The sequence below is a fragment of the Magallana gigas genome, chromosome 1 (genome assembly GCF_963853765.1).
Source record: "Magallana gigas chromosome 1, xbMagGiga1.1, whole genome shotgun sequence".
In the NCBI taxonomy this organism is placed as follows: domain Eukaryota; kingdom Metazoa; phylum Mollusca; class Bivalvia; order Ostreida; family Ostreidae; genus Magallana; species Magallana gigas.
The window spans coordinates 24,231,110-24,249,622 of NC_088853.1; the positions used below are offsets into that span (position 1 = coordinate 24,231,110).

Genomic DNA, 18,513 nt, shown 5'->3' on the forward strand with positions numbered 1-18,513 from the left:
ATGCATTGGGATATCTTCGTATTGTTTCAAAGAACATATTTCAACAATATTTCAATATTTCTATCGACATATATTGGCATGTTTAAGTGATATTTCATAAAAGTAAAGAAAAAATCAACTCCAATTTCCCCCTAAAATTAGCTTATTTCATGCCATATCTCAAAATTTACATTATAGACCCATACTTTTGGTTTTATTTTCTGAATATTTAAGTTTCTTTTGGCAAGTCTGTCATAATTTGAGAAAAAGTTTGAGACTTTTAAATTATTTAATTTCATGTTGAATCGTTTATGAATAAAAATAGTATTTTTTCAGTGCAAAAAGGTCAAAATATCAATAAGGTGAAACAATTGCAAACTTTTTCATTATGATTATATTAATTTTATTAGTTCTAAATAATGTAAATTTGTATTTGATACCATGGTTCATTTCGATAAAAAATTATAGAGGGAAAAGCGATTTATGTGCAATTTGCATTCTCAGTGCAGAAAGGTCATATTAAATACACCGTAGCACCGAAAGGAGCAGATAGACCCCAACATTTTGTTTTGAATTTTGGTTTAGATTTGTGTGTAGATATTTAAAAAATACTTTAGAAAAAAACTTAGAGACTTTTGATTGCAGGATCCAACGTCCTTAAGTGTCCTTTGTAGAATAACCCTCCGCAACGATATCATGTTATGTCCGTTATGGTACGTGATATTAGGGATTAACTGATTGCCCAGTGGTAGAGCTCAGGTACTGGGAATTAGGTATTGCACAGGAAATGCAATATCCCCGGGTTAATTATCCTTTCGATTCTCCTCCAATTGGCACAGCATAGCTTTAGTGTAATATTAAAAGGAACAAAAAAGTAAAGTTGAAGTGTTGAATTTCGTTAAATGGTCTAAATAGAAACAGTAGAAGTGAATACTATCTCACTTCTTACAATAAACAATCGCACTTTTTAAAATAATTTTGTTACTCTGAAGTGTCCCAAGTTAAAAGACTGAATTATTCCTTTGGTGACAGAAAGTCCAGTACATCTAAAGCACGTCCGAGAATTTACATAGCGTTACTCAACACTTAATTTTTTACACAACGCGCACCTTTCAGACAAGCATTTAATCAACACATTTAAGGAATTATAACACTCTGGTGAATTTTTGATGGGAGGAATGACACTTATCTTAAGGAAAAGAAAATGTTCTTTAGGTTTCTCCTCGGTCATCGAGGAATTTGAAGTAAAAAAAAAATATAAACACAGCTGGAATTGGAGATTTGACACTAATTAAAAATATATGTTATTTTTTTTTTAATTAATTACCATGACCTACTATTTTAAGTAACTAAATTAAATGTCATGTGACTGGAAATCTTGTTGATAAAGAAAGTTATCTAATATATATTTATTTTAGATTCTAAAATTTATCACAGCGACTGATAAATGCAGCAAATCCTGTTACAGTAATTTGTTTATATTGACAAGAAATAACACAAACATTTCATCTTAATCTGTATCTTAATGACTGATAATTAACACGACGGACCGTGTGTCTTCTAATAAACATCAATGGTAATTCTTAAGAATTACCTGTCAGAGCATCTTGTTTGTAAATTTAAAATTTATATAAATTTAAAAATGACCATGCCCCTTTAAGCAAAATATAAACCATGTTTTTTAAGGGCACATGCTAAGTGCAATATGTCGTTATTTTTCTCCAAATTTTCATGAGAAGCACTGCGCAATCTCTAAGACAAAGGTTATGTTTATTATTTCGAGGTTGGTTTAATGAAGAAGGAAAAACTATCAGAGTTTGCTAAATATTTTTATGATAAGCTTTCTTCAAAACATAAGATCAGTGGCTGTTTTAATCGATTTAAGAGATGAATACTGAATCAGATAAGATTGTAAAATATGTATTCATTGTTTCTAACTCTGATAACTTTGGAATTTTTAGATGACTTGAGCTAAATAACATTTTCTACAGTACTGTGACATCATCTGAAGAAATTTATGCATGTTATATAATGTTGAAAAGCATATTTTAGCATGTTAAATTATAGACAGGTCAGCCACTACTTGAACACCATGAAGTGTGTATTGATGAAGTAGAACACATATGTATTATTATTTTTTGTTTAGTGATTATGACGTTATATTCAATAAAAAACGCAATGTTCGTTACAATCATTACTTAGAGATGCGCGATCTGTCTTCGCAAAGGGCATTGTGTCCGCCGTTTATAAGTCAAAACTTAAAGTATAGGAAGAAAACAAAGTTGAAGAAAAAACAAAAAAGCATGTTTACTCATCGTAACTGCATTTCTGGATCTTGCAATTTTCGATCTATGAAATGTTAATTTTATTAATACAATTGACTTTTTTTTAAAGAATAATGAAAATAAATTTATGTTTAAAATTGGCCTGTTTATACATGTAAGGACAGCAGTATCAACACCAGAGAACATCATAGATAAGAGAAACATAGCATCATACAATGTAAGTGTCTGTGATATGCAGTAAAAATACATAAAAACCAGATACAGGAATGTGATGCAATGTGCGAATTAAGAGGTTTGGATCCCATAATATCAAGCGACTGCATTTCATAAGAAACGGGAGAACTCCGGAACTTTTGATTCCAATAATAATTCTTTATGTCTATATTTTCTATATATTTTCCATTCAATGTATAATGAAGGGATATTGAACAATTTTGAATCGTTTAAAACCAGTAAAATGTGTACTGCTAAAAAACAATGAAAGTGAAATGAACCAAATTCACATGACTGACAACATATAAAAAGCCGGTCATTTTGCACCTTAAATTTTTTTAAACAGTTATCTCCCCTTGTTGAAAAAAAGAAAATTTTAAATTCGTCAGAATATCTGCGGTAAATGATTCATTTTATTTCATATTTTGATAAAGAGAAAGTTTATGCATGTAATAACCAAGAGAGTTTTACAAATTTTAAGTTTCTTTTTACAATATCGCATTAAAACATACGTTGCCCATATACTTCAATACAAAAATTCAAGGTGTAATTAGTTGGACCATAATTTATATTTTGAAAATTCCTTTGGTGGAGTATTTTCATTTGATAACACCTTCAAAATTATACCATGATTAGGAATACCGGACCATTCATTTCTTAGGTACAAAATGTGGTCGTTATACATCGAATACCTTCAATAAACTTGATAACGTATTTGCTATTAAACGTTGTGTTATTGAACATACGAACAAACACTAGATGTTTTTTTTTGCGTTCGAACACTAAAACTTTAACCTTATTTTGTAATTTTCACCTTTGTTTCATAAGACATTTGTATTATAAATTGAATTATTCTTAGAAAATAAGCTAATTCAAGTGGCTTTGTATGCATATGTAAACTAATCACAACTGCTTAATCTGACAAAATGATATCTATTATCGAACATTTTTCTTTTTAGCATGAGACATACAACGTTTGAATTAAAATAGTTTAAATGAACATATCCATGGACTATAACGTATCGTAATGTAATTAATTTAAAAATTTTACGCAAAGGCAGTTGTGATTTCGAAACTAAAGCTTGCAGTTCTACAATACACATGTGGAAGAAACTGCACCGTACATGTTAAATGCTCAAATGATTTACCGAAAAACTTACATCAAATTGATATATTTGAATTTGCTATATCTCTAATGCCGTCCTTCATAAGGAAAGCAAACATTATCGTTATTCCGATCCTCATACGCTGATTGCAAAGAATACTTTTCTTTTGTGTTCGCAATATTATGCCTGGAATCTTAATAAACGTCGCTTAAAAAAACACAAATAATACCGGGGTTTCAAATCATTTTTGAGGTATTTAATACAATGTTCAATGTCTAATGCGTGTACTCAGTCTACTATTAGAAAAAGCCGTATTTTAAAGTATTCTTTTAAAATTTTGTGCAAGTGATTTTTTTTTTCTCGTTCTGATAAAACAATTCAATTTTTTTTTTACACAATATTGTTTTCTTGCTTATTTTTTAAAAACACTTATCGGTTATAAAAAGTCATAACGCAATCCAATTTATTTTTCCATCCTGCACAGATCCAGCTAATATAAAACACCAAACAGGTATTTCACGTGATGGTGCAAGTAATACTTCAGCATAATCACGAGCATATCTTTTGGCAAATTCAGATTTAAGATACCTGGTACTGACCGATTCCTCTGTGAGATCATATATTTCACAATCGTCATCGAGTTTGGTTTTGTCAATTCTGACAATGTGTCGTAACTGAAAGCGTAAAGCCGGATTGATATAAGACGCGAATCTATTAATTGCATCGCGTGTTTTTGAGCAAGATATGTATCTTGATTTCACGCCATTGGACGATCCGTTGGCAACGTGGTTATTTATAGACGTGTTCGAATAGACGTTCTTTGGTTCAATTCCCATATTATAAGACTCGCCTGGTCTAAGTAACCTATATAAAAATCTCTCTTCATCTATTGCATTATCTTCTTGCCCTGGTGCCTCACTTGTAGTGCTTTGATTTTCTGATTCCGTGGTGGAAATTAAATTTTTACATTCATTTTCCATTAAATTTGCATCTGATACATCCCTTTGTTCAATTTGAACATTTGAATCCTTTAATACCCCAACAAGTGAAATGGGCCCTTTATTAGAGATACCCGTTTCTTGCAGATTAATTTGGTTCTGATGTTCAACGCAGTTATCAAGGCTGGCTTCTTCCTCTTGAACATTATCGATGGTATCAAACTTAATGTCAACACCTTTTCCTGTATCTGATTTAATTTCTAGATTGACTTCCTCTGCTTTGGTCTCTCTGCCTTTAGATTGATCATCATTCTTAGATTCAGATACGCATGTTGGGGATAAAATGACATCAGAATCGCGTACTTCATCGTCATTTAGATCATCTCCAGAATCTAAAGATCGTGCACCAGCAGTTATTTCAATGGCGCTGTATTCTTTTTCGTTTTCGATAACAGGCAAGCTAAAGGCATCATACTTTGCATGCATGTTAATGAGAACCGCATTTTCTTTCTCCTCCTTGGTTTCAGATACAGATGTAAAACGATATGATTTATTTTGTTCAGTTTGATTGGATTCTGTATCATTTACATTGTCTAATATAGGTGTTGGAGCCTTGGATACAGCTGTTGTATTATTGTTTCTCAAACTTTCGTCATGTTTTTCAAAGGTGTCGTCCAGCCGAGGTCTCTTTTCTTGCTTTGATTCGTCAGATTCTTCATCTAATCCTTTTTAAAAAATATTAAAACTGTAAATTACTAATCGAATATAACATTTCCTGTATTATTTTAATTAATTTATTAATTCATTTTAAATCTAATTTCTTTTTCCGAACGACAACTTAATGATTTACTTACTTTTGCGTTTGTTGAAGTTGGTCTCAGATTCCATTTCCTCGTTGAGTTTGATTTTGCAACCAACTTTTAAAAAAAAGACACAGTACTTTTAATATATTTTCTTAGAAATACTTAGTATTTTATATATTATCATTTTCACATCGGCCACACAAATAATGCTAGATTTTTTTTCATCTCTCTCTCTCTCTCTCTCTCTCTCTCTCTGTCTCTCTCTCTCTCTTCAAAGATGAATAAAATAGTTTTGTAATAGTTTACGTCTTAACTCGTTACTATGATACTAATTGGTATATTTCAGATGATAAGTGTTCGTTTGGCTATTACAGGTATTTGAACATTTCAATCCGAGCATAGCAAAAACGAAACCAAATTGCTAAGTACATATAACATTTTCTAATGGTGCCCTCGTAATCATAATTGTTTTTGTATTTCTTAATATTTTAAACAGAAAACATTAAATTTCTGAACGCTGTTAAGAAACCCGAGTACTTCTGGCTATGCAGTCGTTATCTCTTTTTTTTTAAAGAGAGGGACAGAGGTACGTAGGTAAACAAAACCAAATGCTTGTAATCTTACCAATATTTGTCAGGGATGGAATATTTGCTTTTTAGCGGTTTATAAAAATTCATCAAAATTTAAAAAGCAAACTGTTAAGTACCTGTTTTGCGTGAATTAACCAAAAAGGTGGTCTGTGTTAAAATATGCATGGTCGATCGATAAAGTTATCCCTCTTTATCGATTGATATTACAGTTTTGTTTGTTTGGTGACCAGATATCATAGAATTTGAAGACTCGACTAGATACTAGTATGTATCTAGGATTTGTAGAGCAAAAATAAAATTATACGCCCCCCTTCCAAAAATAAATAAATTAAAAAACATAACAAATAAAGTACACCTTCTACTAAAAGATGGTGCAAGTCACATTTAAAAAAAACCAAATAAAGCATAATAATCAAATGCATATATTTTTTTATTGCAATCACAAACATTTAAATGTAAACAGAAAGTTAATGTCCTCTCATTGTTTACATAAGTAAATAAAATATTTTGTGATAATATAAGTACATATATGTATCATGTACTGTTAGCCTCTAAATAAACTTGTAACCAGTGGATAGTGCATTACCATGATACAAATTTGGTCAGGTTTTTTTTTAACCTGGATAACGTCATTTTATTGATCATTTAAACAAATAACAAGCGAATATAATTTTATTTCTGATTTCTTTTCTTTCTATGCATATATCTATTGGGAATTAAAAGAAAAGAATTGATTTTCTATGCTAGATTTCAGAAAATACCAGATCGATCGATATTATGAATTCTTCATTAAGTTTTCGGAAAATGGTAGGCGTCTGAAATAAACCTGGGAAAAACGGCAGTGTTCCAAGATTAAATGTAAACATGAAAACCCTTATCTATTTATATTTTGCATTGTAAAAACCTATAATCAGCATTGATGGTACAAACCGATCAAACACAAAGAAACCATTGAACTGTGCAGCACCTACTTCGGTTACCGGCAGTGTCAATAGCACATGAACACTGATATTTAAAACCTTTTTTAAAGTTTCATCGTCGCACGATCTGTTCAATTCAGGGGGGGGGGGTGGATTGCCAGGTATTAAGCTAGGTTATTTAAATGGACAATACCCTTAACATTTATTTTTGAAATTTGAATTAAATTTAAATTTCATAATAAAGGGAGCGTTCAAACCTTTGTTTTCTGGATCAAATATTTCGCATTTAAAACAAAAAGGGATGCAAAGACATTATAAACTATCTTATTATGTGTAAAGTTAACACGAAGATATAACAAGGTGATTTCAGTGAAGGTTTAATAACTATACAACGCCTGTTAACAAACCATAGAGTGAGCTTCTTTTGAAAAAATACAGAACCTGGTTTTTTTTATTTTTAACACGACAACTGACATTAGAATTGATAATACATTTTAAAAAAAAAATCGGGGAAAAATAAATTCTAGTTCCAATTTTGACCATAGTTTTTTTAAAGGAAAGGTTTTACATTTATTTAACATTTTCAGAACTAAGTTATTCATCAATATCTGTTTTAATGAAATTGGATACAAAGTCCTATAAATTCGTCATGGATTTGTTCAGTGTTAATAAATTAACATGTTTTAGCTAAATAGTGGCATACTCTTGGTTTAACCTTTTACTATTTTTTTTACTTATCTCCATAGGTTGTACAATAAAGTTTAAAATATTATAATTTTAGATTATCAGTGATACAATTTATGATCAACTTTGATAGTTTATATTTATACAAATATACCTGGTGGTTAAACAGTGGTCCTATCTTCTTGCTCCCTATTCCCTGAAATGAATAATTTCTTACATGTCAATTAATCAATGAGAGTGTTCCAGCTATGTACTTGGAATTTAAAATGAAACTGTTTGAATGTGTTTTCAAAGTGCTGCATAACACGTTTTCGAAAACTAAGGTGTACGTTTAAATATACATATGATGAAACTCTTAAATACATGCATTGATAGTTTTCATAACAGATACATTATGACCTCGAAACATGTGCAAATGAAAAAGATATAAGGACCGTGAAAATCACAGGCAGAATATATGGGATAAATTGTAGTAGATACGATTCAATTGTTTCTTTATCAATTATCGATATTCTTAATAGAATTACATATTAAGTAATATCAAATGATTTTTTTAATAAGTGGACTCAATTATTGGTTCAATTACTTGGCTCAAACAGAGATTTTCCTCAACAAAGCTTTATGAGCTTTCTAGATGTTCAGTTAAATGATACTCATCAATAAAAAATCTACCTATTATGAGCTTTGAACTCTACACGGCTAGTGAACATGTTCAAATCATAACATCGGTCGTCCCTATACAAAAAATTCCCAGAGTTGTGTTACGTTTTATCCAGCTACATGTAAAACTGTTTCAAACAAAACAATCATTTCTCCCTCTTTTGTAAAAGGAGAAAAAGTGTCTATAAAATGGCCACACATATATACTTAATATATAAATCAGAGTAATCTCTGGGTTTTTACATTAATGATTTTTTTTTCAATTCTGAGACACATTTTCAAAAAATGATCAATGAGCTTCCGACTGAGAAATGTATTGATCGTTGTTCTTAGTTTTATTTATACTCGTCTGACAGCCAACATCGATATTTGATCGATAACAAGAAGGGGGATTGAGTCGGTTTTGACTTATAATGATAACTAGACTTTGACCCGTGCGTGCACGGGTTGACATTGCATATCGGGCATTTACGAAATAGATACATCGACACACCATATTATTTACATTTAAAAAACAAAGCTATAAGCATACAATAATGCGGTTAGTTTCACTACACTTTCCTTAGTTTGAATATTCTAACCGTATCTCGGGAAAGGCCCTCACCACAGTTATAATGCCTTCGATATACCCGTAATGTAGCAGAAAGTTGCAGAATCGCTCCGGGCCTTGAAAATAACAGTCAAATTAATCATAATAAACCTTTTTGAGACTGTAAATACCTTTCATCTAAACAATTTAATCCATATAATTGAAGAATTTAACACTTTTTTACCAACGTACACATTTTCTTTCCTACAGAGACACGGAACGCATTCTATCGTAAAACTGGGTCTGCAGGACATTATTCATTTTTGCGATAAAACATATTCTATCTTCACTCCCCCAAGAAATATAATGTGATTTTTTTTTGGCATGTAATCAAATATGTTTTGTCCTCACGAAGACAAAAGTAAGTTCTTAGTTGAAATGTATATTAATTGTTATTTTATACTTTCTCTCATAAGAAGTCATTTTGTTATATATATGAACAGAATATATAGCAAATTTCCAATGAAAATTTACCCGTATTTGTATTATCATTTCTGAGTTTATTTATGCAAATATGATATTGTGGAAACATAAACCCAAGATCCAATTAGCGTGAATGTATTGCGCAAGATTGTAAAATAAAAAAAATCCAGTTAATTTTTGGGATTTTTTTAAGGAATTTTCGTTGATTATTAATTAGCGAGGCTTAACTGAGAAAAAATGAAAACATATTGGTAAGTACCAATGACGTTAGAATATATAAAACAAAAGACAGTTTTCTTCGATAAATCGGTATTAAAGACCAACAATTCGAGTCTATGATTTTAATATAGTAGTATAGTTATTCTATGATGTGTCTTAATATTCTTTCATTTCGTAAATAGATTTATTGTCACGTATAATTTGATGGCACTAGAAGAAACAAAGCATAATTTTACTCAATGCTAGTTTCTTTACGTTTCGACGACATAAATTGTGCATCAAGGTAACGCAATTTATATTAATATGAGAAGTTAATATGATTGCATACAAATTTGATCCATCTAATCAGTCTCTGTTGCAGATCAAATCGTCCAAAAATTGAAATTCGCTTGCATAAATGTCAAAAACATCTTGGTAAAAAATAGTTGCCACTAGACATCACTGTTGGGCGCTGGAATATTTTACAGCGTCACAAAGTTTGAAATCTGTGCAATGAAATCATATCGGTGACGAGTTTTCTTACCTTATAGAATGTCATGTATCATCCGATCGAAAACATTAAGCAAGAAAATGTTATTTGCAACTGAATACTGAATAATAGGTTTGTATTTTTTTGCTGAACACCAACTCCGTATTAAGAAAATAACAAAACAAATACTATATATCTTCGTAAATAAAATTTACCAGTATTACAAAGAACTTTGTTTCTGATGGTGCTTGCAATTGGATAAAAATATTTGATTATTATTGCTTCAGGTCGATGTTGCAAAGGCCTAGATGTTAAACTGTTGTGTGTACTAAAAAAAATCTTAATCGCCCCTAAGCAATCTATAATGTCGATCCAAAGTAGTTTTAAAACCAACTTTGTAACAAATAAACACATTTAGATAAATATAAGGGGAAATTGTGTTTAAAGAAAGTAAACATATTTTTAAATGATCGGCTCGTCGAAAAATAAAAAACGATCGATACTGCTTTTTGTGCTTTGGAGCTAAACAACTGGTACATGTACCGTCCATTTCCAATTTGAGTATATTTTCTTATAATAGTGTGTCATCCGACATTCTTTGTTTACGTCAGATACGATTTTAGTTAATGTTGGTAGTTGTCATTTTGCAAATAACTGATTTGAAAAAAATGTAATTATGAAATGTTCAGGTTAATTTGTGCATTTTTAATTACGATTTGCGAGTATATTAACCAGCATTTATTGAACGATAAACTTAACTACTGTGGTCAATATTACGTCATCTTTAGCAGCCATGTATCATATGTAATGTTTTAAATTTGTGTTTGAAAGTACAAGGATTGATCCAAAAGTAATGTCACATTATGCACTCGTTTAACACTGGCGCTGTATTGTATAACATGATACATCAAAATTTTCCTTATCAAAATTCTAATTTATAATAAAATTTTAATTAGATTTCGTTGAACACTAAGCAAGATATTGATGGTAATAGCATGATATATACATGAGTTAATTACATCTTTTATAGGGTTAGCATTTATGTATATAACGTAATTTCAAAATTTGAAAAAAAAACCAACACAATATTTAGAAACAGATATATCGTAGACTTTTTTTAACTGTTTAAATAAAAATAGGGAACGTTACCGCCCATTTTGGATATTTACGCAATGACTTTTGTCTCTAGATCAAGGAATTAAAAGGCTGGATATATGCCATTAGTGATACGAAGCATTTCTTGCTTCGATGGATAGAAATCACCAGATATTGTACTGAAATTGATATATTAACCTAAAATTGAGAGCAAGTGAACAGAATAACCTTAACATGGCTCCAATATTTGATAAAAGCATATGTCATTTTAATAAATAAATTAAATAGAAGATATATGCTCTTGAGGAAAGTTAAAACTAGGTTCTTACGTCATAAGCTATATCATAAAACTACGTCCATGACATTTTAAAGAGACATCGAGAAACGGATCGCGCATTAAATAATATCCAATATACAACCCCATCAATTACAAAAATAGTATTTAATTACCTTTTTTTAAAATGGAAAATGAATGTATAATAGAGCACTGTGGCCAATTTGTATTGAGTACTAAACTTCAAAATTCTACCAGAACGCCAAAGATCAAGAAATGACGTCGCTAGCGTTCGGCGACTATCCTTGCTTCTCGCTCTGCAAAAAATATTATCTTCACAAATATTTATCATAATGCATTAAAAATTTTCAGATCTGAATTGAAATAGATATATATTTTCAAGCACAAGTTTTTTGTCTTTTTACGCGGATTTTTTTACCATTTTATCGTATCTGTGACATTACTCTTGGTTAAATCATCGTATATGTGTCATCAACATTATCAGGTTCTTAATTGTAAAGGCCTGAAAAAAGTAAACGAATAAAAGATAGAGAACGGTCCGTGGTTATTGCTGTCATTTCCTTTTTAAGCATTATATACAGAAAATAGCAATTCATATATACATAACAATCTCTTAGTGATGTGAGTCATGAAAAGAGATCCAAGATATGAGCAGGTGTAATGAAGAATAATGACCCCCATAGAGGAATGGCCGGGATTCATTTCTCGACGTAGAATAATGACCCCCCCCCCTTTGCTGAGGAATAATTGGATTTTTCTGAAGAAAAAAGACCCAGGGGTTATTTTTCTTTATGTTAAACACGAAGAAACATGACCCCCGCTGTAAACAAGAAGAGAAATTGGTTACCCCGTATCCAAGATGTGACTTTGAAATTACTTGAATTTTTACTCTATTCATCTGATTTTGAAGTTATATACACTGAACTTGTAAATAAATTGATGTTTATACTTTTTCATATCTGTATAGAAAGTACACTCAAAACACTCTTACATTGCCAAAAATTGATTGTTAACAGTTACATCACCTCTCTCGTCGACATATGGCGGGTAATGACGCAAAAAAAGAAAAACAAATTCATACACAATGAGGATATTGTATGATAATTAACGAGCAATAATCATGAAAGAATAATTGTTGTAAGAATATAAACAATATTCACTGGTGAATGAATTGTCAATCGAAGAATGATACATGTATATATTTTTATGGAAAAAACTAAGGAGTGGGGTAACGAAGGGATATGAATATTTCTTACTTACATTTCTGGGGGAAAGTGATTTTTAATCATTTAACGTTAGTTTTGTTTTCTCCTACATAATATATAAACATCGATATTCTAAACATATGTTGTAATGTTGTATTTGTGATCATGAATCGTAGACTTTATTCTTTTAGAGCAAATGTGTGACGAGTACCTGACCATAGTAGATCTTAAAAAGATGTTAAACAATGATCGATTATAATAAGAACAATTTTTTGCTAAAAGCGTTGATAAAGGGATCGGACTCATATTATGGGTTTATACCCCCCTTGATTTTGATCACACGATCTTTACTGCAACTAAAGTTGTCAATGCTAATACAAACTATTGATGCATTAATCATCTTGATATCAATTAAAATATGCCAATGATAAAGTAAAATATATTCTATGTTTGAGTACTCTCAGTACGTTGACTATTTTCGATTGTTTACTACGCGTCCTAACGACGTACACAGAATCAATGTCTACCTGACAGGAGTACTAAAGATTCAACCCAACAACAGGGGTACAGAGATCCCACACTTCATGCATCAAATCATATCAATTGTGTATTTTCCAAATTGAACTTCTTATTATTGCTATCGCAATACAATAATACAATCGTGGACTTTGCAATATTAGCCACATAGAAGCAAGAGTGTGTTTGATTTCTTATGGGTTTTTGTGTGTATATATATCCATTTTTTTTATTCTTGTTGGGTGAATTACTGTAGGTGAGTGTTTGAAGGTTGTTTGTGTTATCATAATCAAAAAGCACCAAAGCTAAGGGAGTTGGTGTAATGGGGATCGATTGATTATTAAATTTTACATTCTTTCATATTCTCTCTGTGTCTCTCTCTCTGTCTCTCTCTCTCTCTGTCTGTCTGTCTGTCTCTCTCTCTCTCTCTCTCTCTCTCTCTCTCTCTCTCTCTCTCTCTCTCTCTCTCTCTCTCTCTCTCACGCACATTTCTCGCAATGTGTGTATCCTAAAACCACAAATATTATGTGTTACTTTTTGCTAAGAATTGAAGTTGGAGAACCTTGAAGAAAAACACGTATGTAGCTTATTGTTGTAATAACAAACTATAGGGTTTGCTTTAAAAATTGAACAATAGTTCGATTAAAAAGATAAAGTCTGCGTGATTAAATCATGTTCTTATTTGTGTACCAATTAATACTGCACTGTTTGACAATGAAAATGAAAAACAAAAAAAGGAAAGAAAATCAAGTTTCTAAACATATATTTTATGGTATGCGTAGATTAAAAATAACATTTCACTGTCCATTCCATAAATGAGCACATTTAAACTTTAATACAATATTCCGAAAAAATTCTTTAAATGAACATACATATATATGATCAGCATAGCTTATTTACATGGGTAAGAAATGCTAAATGACCATTCACATGTATATAGGAATATTAGCTGTGTGATTTGCTAAAAAAGCATAAACCCTATACAAAGAATTGCTATTTACAAATTAACAACATGATTTACATAATATTTGCCTTACACCACTATTCCATGATAAAATATGTCATAAATATAAGTATTTAGGTCTAAGATATACATTTAAAACATATCTTGTAATATCAATTACAAAAATTTAGTTTATATTACAAAATATTTTAAAATTATCGTTCACATTGGGGTAAGATTGTGTGCCTAAATTATTTTTAAGATTATCGCAATGTCAAAACAAGTGTTCAACAACTACCCATTGCTTTACTTCAAAAATTTTGTTACTTTAATGGGGTCATTGTAAACACAACAAGTCTTATATTTTTTTTAGAAAGTAGATATGTATACCATTTATTACAGTCGTCCAATATAAACTATAAAAATCAATTAAAAGATGAATCTTTTACATGTTGGAATTCAAACTACAAAAAAATGAAAATAAAGCATGATCCTGTTTTTACCTGTTCCTTTCCTTCTCTTATACTCAATAATGTTATTCACGGCATTTTGTAATTATATACAAAACTTTTTTTACAAATTAAAATTTTTATTGACTACCAACATAAAATGTAGTTCTTTCGTCAAACTTTGCTTTATCTGAAAATGAAGATAAAGTGTGGAATATTGTTTTTTTAATTTCTAATTTAGAATACAAATTTAAGTTATTCCCTTTGGAATAAGACATTTAATCCATATAGTACAGGGTGTCCCAAACAAATGTTACACTTTTAAACTGTTATAAAATTTTAATACCTTAAGTTACAATTATGAAATCTACAACATATAACAAAATAGTTCTTAACTTTTTGTTAAGCATACATTTTTTTACAGTTTCTTTGTTAATCACCAAAAAATTTCTTTGGAATAACATAATGTCATTTTACAACATATGTTCGAAATGACGTCCCTTTGCCTTCAACATTGTTTGAACACGATTTCTGAAGTTTTTGATCACAGCTTTACATGTATCAACAGAGATTGATCTTATCTCTCATGTAATTGCTGTTTTTAGGTCCTCTGTTGTTTGTGGGGAAGGAGAGTACACTCTGTCTTTTAAATATACCCACAACAAGAAATCAAGGGGGTTTAGATCGGGGGAGTGCGGTGGCCAAACATTTGCTGTACGATAAGAAATGTATTGATCACCAAATGTGTTGTCAAGCCACTGAAGAACACAACCTGCAGTGTGTGGCGTAGCACCATCCTGTTGAAACCACACATCATCAAAATTTACAACTTTTCGTCTAAGGGCTGGTAGAAACTTAGATTTCATTAACTTTAAATATCGTTCAGAATTTACTGTCACTGCCTCGCCTTCGGTGTCTTCAAAGAAAATAGGGCCAATAATTCCAGTTGAACTTAGTGCAGCCCAAACAGTGACTTTCTCACAGTTAAGAGGTTTTTCTACATAAAAATTGGGTTTTGCCGAACCCCAGAATCTAAAATTCTGTTTATTAACAACATTATTGAGATGGAAGTGGGCTTCATCGGAAAACCATATGGCATCTGTTAAATTTTCAGAGTCTGGTCTACTTAAAATCCAATGGGCAAACTCTAAACGACTTCTAATGTCTGTCTCTTTTAAATGCTGCATCACACTTATCTTGTAAGGAATCACTTTTAAATCAAATTTAAGTATCCTATGAACACCGGATTTACTGACATTGCAATCTAGTTCATGCAGTACACGTCTAACTGATTTTTGTGGAGTTTCAGTAATAAGTCTATCAATTGCATCAATGTTCTCTTCAGTACGGACACTCCTTGGTCTCCTAATACCAGAATTGTTCCTTGTGTCACTTATAGTGCCTTTGCCTTCAAACTTCCTCACAAGTCTGTAAATTAGCATTCTGTTGAGCATTTTAATTTCAGGATGTCGTTTTCCCATTGTCCTTATGACTAAAGTCACAGATTTACACTCATAGTAAAGTTTGACAATTTCTGCCAGCTGTTCACATGAAGGTTTCATCTTGATAAGTGTGATGACATCATTATGACGTCATAATAATTAACTGATCGTTAAACAGAATTTCCCGAACTTTTCTCAAATAAAATTAAAACTTATACACTAGATGTTGACAAAAAATCATTAAAATTGCTTTTAATCTAATAAAGTTATTGATGATTAAAAGTGTAACATATGTTTTGGGACACCCTGTATAACACAATTTCTTGTGTGCTACACAAAACAGTGAAACAAATCATCACACATTTGGCACAACTCTAAGGGACATCTCTGTCAAACCGTCCAGTTTCTCATGAATGTTATAAGATACATTAAAAACTGAATTTTGTACAATAGAGTACATATTTTGAAATGGCAAAACTTGTTCTAAGATACCCATTGATGACACGTCATATATAATACATGTATACGTGATATCACTCACTCCATGAACTATCCCCGAACACATTAGTATTTAAATTCACGCTACAAAAACGTTAAGTTTATATATATAAGACTTTAATTTGTTAAAACAAATGTTAACGATATATTATAGATTATAGAAAAAAAGTTGAAATTTTCAAGAAGTATATACTGGTTTATAAATAGTATGTTTAAGTAAACGATTAGAGTTCTTAGGTTCTTTAATTTCTTGAAGCTTTTATATTGACATCAATTTAGAAAAAATTCCAAAAGAATTCGGTCTCGGATATAAGTATTTTTTCACATATTGTTTTTGTTTAGATGAAAACAACATGTACTTTTAGTACAAAATGGAATTTGTCTGCCATTTCATTGCTATCACAAAAGATACACCATTTTTCATGAATTGAAATGTCTATCCATTTTCTATTTTCACTTTTTCTCTAAAAGGTTTCATGAATAATGTATACAACAAACAACAATTTCAAAGAATGTCTCCTATCTTCTCTCTTTAAGGTATGGTAAAATTGGCTCATCTGCAACAAATGTTATAAACAAATTTATACCTTAATTTATTTAATAATACCGACATGATAATACTTGATGACATATCTATAAAAACGATAAACAATTTTAAATATTATTTACAGTTTTCAATGTTAAGGGTATGTTGACTCCATTATATTGGATATCTGTTCGTTTTATGTTTATATGGATTTAGCAGAGTAAAACGTGTTTAGCATTTTGTCAACACTCAACATAATACAATATATTAGGATGATTACAGAGTGTAAAATATACTTGTGTTAGTTTCTTCATTTCATGTCAGTTGTAATGCACAGATCACTTTCAGCTACAGATATTAAAAAAGTGACAACAACGTATACTCGATTAAAAGCAGGGTAGATTTGTACAAATAGATTTCAAACCTGTCAATATAGAAGCTTTATCTGAACTTACCGGCTTGAGTTGAGATAGATAAGGCATCCCTATAAGGAGGCTGCGTGTGTTCATCTACAACATGGCATTGTCAATGGTTGGTTAATAAAAATCATACATATTATGTAACAATAGAGCTGGATCTACATATAAAAGGATTAAACTAATTACATTTATATTTTCTATAATATTTACTGCAGTGTCTATTATTTTAATTCAGCTGACGTGACCAAAACATTACTTATTACAAAAAAATGCTATTCATAAACCAATCGTAATTACTAAGACTTACCTGTCAGATCACTCTGTCTGGTGATGTATCTAAAGACACTCAGCTTGTTGTCCCATGATCCAACCCAAAGACAATCAGTGTTGACATCATAACTCAGGCTGAGTGGTTCACCCATCTTTTTTCCAATCTGTCAGTAGATGTGACAGAAACTGACCGTCTTTGTCTATCATCTGAAGTGTGTTGCTTAAACCATCACACACCAGAATGTGTGACATTGTGTCAGTACAGATTCCACATGGCCAAAGACCTGAATTTGATGGATGCCCTGTGTAGGAGAAACGATGTCTTCATCCACGCTCTGTCACCCCTACAGCTCTATTATTGTCAGACACCACAACATCTAAATTGCTGTTCTCTGCTATATAGATAGGATCACTTAACAGCCCCCTTTCTGTGTTGTCGCATTGTATTGTTTGTATCACTTGCCCGCTTTGGTTGTACCGGGTTATCTTGCCTGTCCATGGTTTCTCTTTACAAATTCCGACCAAAAGATCCCCAGTGGACGGGGACAAGTACACGCATTGTGGTTTCCATCTAGAGTTTATTCTTTTTATTAATTTGGTGGTTGTTTTCATATTCGTTGACAGTTTATTGATGTTAAAACCCTTATCTATATAAATCAATTCGCCCTCACTGTTCACTGTGTGTAATCCATGTAATAAATCACTACATAAATCCTCCACACAATGAAGAGGACAACCTTTTATGTTTGTCAGGATGAGGTTGTGTCCATCACTGACTTAGATCTTGTCTGATGTCACACAGGAAATATGATAACAACCATCGACAGTTGTTAGTGTAAGAGAGTAAAGTAAATCAAGAGAAGACATCAGTTTTAGCAAACGATCGTTTTCTATGCGTCGGTTTCCATCCTTTGTAATTTGGATTTCACTCAATGAATACATCTCTTTCTCTGTTGTTTGTCTCAGTCATTAAGAGC

At 31.1% G+C, this 18,513-nt stretch overlaps 1 long non-coding RNA gene across 1 annotated transcript; it reads right to left on the reverse strand.

The window, feature by feature from the left end:
* Positions 1-5,112: 5,112 nt before the first annotated feature.
* Positions 5,113-7,717, reverse strand: LOC136273553 (uncharacterized). Its single transcript, XR_010711715.1, has 3 exons — positions 7,673-7,717; positions 5,376-5,438; positions 5,113-5,246 (listed from the first exon to the last, which is right to left on the reverse strand). It is a non-coding gene; the product is annotated as an uncharacterized lncRNA (long non-coding RNA).
* Positions 7,718-18,513: the final 10,796 nt, after the last annotated feature.